Genomic DNA, 3690 nt, shown 5'->3' on the forward strand with positions numbered 1-3690 from the left:
GGTCAGTGTCTGCACTTTGAGTATTTGTCCATGTGAAACCCACTATTAGGACAAACGATATGCATTTGGTTGTTCAGAAGGTTGTTGTATGATCTAATGTAAACATGTTTTTTGACACTGCCTCACTCTTTCTAGCTGTGAATTGAACACTTAATGCTTAGAAGCTAATTGTTGCAAGGTAAGACACTAATCTGCTAAAGGACTGTGGAAATGAACTGTGCTTAACCCATTGGCCCTGACAGGTGTGTGCAAAGCATCTGTGTGTTACCTGGACCAAGTGGATACCAGGCAAGTAGTTGTGAAAGTCCTCCTAATTGGAAAAACAACATTGTCTTTTCACGCCTCTTTCTCAGGTTTTAACCTTCCTTTGGGATTTAATGGACATTTATATATGATTCCACACACCTAGCTGGTGTAAAGATGATGATTTGGCGCTCAATAATGCTAGGTTTCAGAAAAACTTCATAGCTTTAGAGATGTTGGTGCTCCAATTAGACTATAAACTCCAGTCCTCTTTGGTGTCTTTGTCCAATCATAATCATTTTTGGGTTCATACGTGGTCTCCTGCAAAGTTTCAGTTGTTCTGTGTGTTCTTGGAATACATCAGGGAAAAGTGTCAAGGCAAAAGTGGTTTTAGTGTTTTTCCTACCTCTTTCTTGCTTGTGAAATCCATCTTGTATGCTCTAGAGCAGGGGTGCCCAACCCTGGTCCTGGAGATCTACCTTCCTGCAGAGTTCAGTTCCAACCCTGATCAAACACACCTGTCTGTAATTATCAAGTGCACTTTCAGATCCTAATTAGATGGTTCAGGTGTGTTTGATCAGGGTTGGAGCTAAACTGCAGGAAGGTAGATCTCCAGGAACAGGGTTGGGCACCCCTGCTCTAGAGAGATCTCTACCACACAGATAATAGCATCTTGCTCCATCTTTCTACTTCGCTTCAGCATTCCTGCCTGTTTGCGTTATCTTGAATCTTTCCACCAAAGCACCCGTTCACTTGGCTGTCTCTTTGTGGTTTGTCTCGGTTTGGGGGGAATCTAGTCTTGTGCCTTTAACTGAACACACTTGACTTAATAAGCGCTAAGCACGGGATGACTAATGTTTCTCTTCCAGCTTTAATGGTCAGGTTTTTGTATTGCTTTTATTTCACCCTTTTATAGAGTTTTTACTGTTAGTCGTGTTTTAAAGAGAAGTGAAAGAGATAATCATGTAATTTTCCTTTAAACTCTGTCGACTGTTGGCCATGTGGTTCGGAGCATGATAATCACAGAATGCATGAAAATAAGTGATAAAATGAAACCGTAGTAAATGACATGATTTAAATAATGACAGTGTGTGTAAGTAACCAAATGAGCTTGTATTAGTTTCTTTTTCTAAAAAAGATAAAATTAATATTACCAGTCTTTTGTTGGAAATTTGTCTTTTTTTCTAACATTCAAAGGTTAGTTTACTCAAAAATAAGAATTGTCATTCACTGTTTTTGATGATCTTTTAAGTGATAAAATGAAACCGTAGTAAATGGCATGATTTAAATAATGACAGTGTGTGTAAGTAACCAAATGAGCTTGTATTAGTTTCTTTTTCTAAAAAAAGATAAAATTAATATTACCAGTCTTTTGTTGGAAATTTGTCTTTTTTTCTAACATTCAAAGGTTAGTTTACTCAAAAATAAGAATTGTCATTCACTGTTTTTGATGATCTTTCCGCTTGAAGATGGCATGAACTGAAGATTGAAGATGGTTATAGATAGATAGATATTCATCCATGTGTTTTATTTTATGAATTTTATTTTTGTTTAATAAATCCACCAGACCATGTTATTAATTTTTTTATGTGCAAAAGCTGCATGTCAAAATCCAACCCACATCTGGTGCATATACCCGAACTACATTTTTTCTTTTTTGGCAAATCGTTACTCTCAGATGTATGTCACAGTACGGGATCTGGTGCTACTTCCAGGTAAGTGTGACTTTAAGCTATTTTAACTTCTCCAGTTTAAAATGACTGAAGGGAGTGCACTTCCAAAATACACTACACCCCAGGTAGCCAAAATGGTTTGGCCCGATAATGACCTAGATCCGGCAGGCCGGAAGCAATAACTCGGCCCGGCTGCGGTTGCCAGACTCGGCATGGACATGGGATGAATGACGCCCCAGAATCGGCCCAAATACACTGGCCCGAGTCCGGCTGCCGAAACTACCGGCATTGGGCCACAATCACGTCGACGAGACTTGTAACACTTAGCCAGTACTGGCCCGAGTCTGTGTACTAAACCTGGGCCGACACCACCAGCATTGGGCCACAATCACGCCAACCAAAATGGTACACTTAGCCAGCACTGGTCCGACACTGGGTACTGAAACTGAGCCGACACTGGGTCACAATCATGCTGACACCTAGCCGGTACAAGTCTTGTTCGCTAAATAAAAAAAATAATAATAAAAAAAAAAAAATATATATATATATATATATATATACTTACACTTACACTTACTCATACAGAATTACAACTTCTAAAATATGTGTATTAAAGACTCCTTCCAGTTTTTATATAAAGCTTTGAATAATTAGTTTTTCCACAAAATGACATTGTTTCCTTAAAATCCTTAAGATGGCATCTACTTCCAACTAAAATAAAATATGTATTTTACAGTGTCCTTGTTAAGCCTACATGTACTTATGCAAGTCAACTAAATGTCACCTTTACATAGAGTAAGGGTTTGCCTTACACCATTTCTTTTCATGGCATCCCCACCTACTACCCCATGAATTACCCCATAACATCCATATGTGTTGAAACTCATATAGCAAAAATAATGTTAAGTTCCCTTAACCACTTTATAAGCTTGTTTCATTATATGAATTAAATCATTAATTTCCAAATGTAGTTAAAGAAAAAAGAGAATGTTGGATAAAAGGAAAAAAATATTAATAGGAATTAAAATAAAAAAAGTACACTAAGAAATAACTTAACATGGGCAAGTAAAATATTATGTTTAAGTTTAAGTGCCACTGCTACATACTATTTACCACATTGTAAACGGAGACCCAGCCCCAGCACTCAACCTAAACTGGTCCGAGTCTGCATGGCCGTATCTCAACCAAAATCAGACCAGCCCTTATGGTCCGTAATCGGGCCGAATGTAGCTAGCTAAATGTGCCGTGTCTCAGTGCAAATCGGGCCAGATCTGGCAACCATTACTGGGCCAGAGCTGGCTCACTTTTGGTGAGCCGCTGCCAGAACACAGCCGAGTGAGCCGACACTCAGCCGCAATTGGCCTAATTGCGCTGGCTACCTGGGACAGTTGTAGGGAAATCTGAACAATAATGTTTTAGTCCATGGTACTTAAAGGGGTCATATGATGCGATTTCAATTTTTCCTTTCTCTTTGGAGTGTTACAAGCTCTTGGTGCATAAAGAAGATCTGTAAAGTTGCAAAGACTAAAGTCTCAAATCCAAAGAGATATTCTTTATAAAAGTTAAGAGTCAGCCACACCTCCCTAAAACGGCTCGTTCTAACACGCCCCCACATATCTACCTCACTATGTGGAAAGATTTGCATAATGCCGCCCAAATGTTCACACAAAGAAAGAAGGCATAACTTTTATTCTCACTGTAGTATTGTTGCCGCTGCCGCCATGTCATGAAGGCGCTGTGTGCTTCGTTGTGAAAGCGAAACTACTTTGTTTGG

Source organism: Sinocyclocheilus anshuiensis, unplaced genomic scaffold (assembly GCF_001515605.1).
Source record: "Sinocyclocheilus anshuiensis isolate Anshui unplaced genomic scaffold, SAMN03320099.WGS_v1.1 scaffold1640, whole genome shotgun sequence".
NCBI lineage: Eukaryota > Metazoa > Chordata > Actinopteri > Cypriniformes > Cyprinidae > Sinocyclocheilus > Sinocyclocheilus anshuiensis.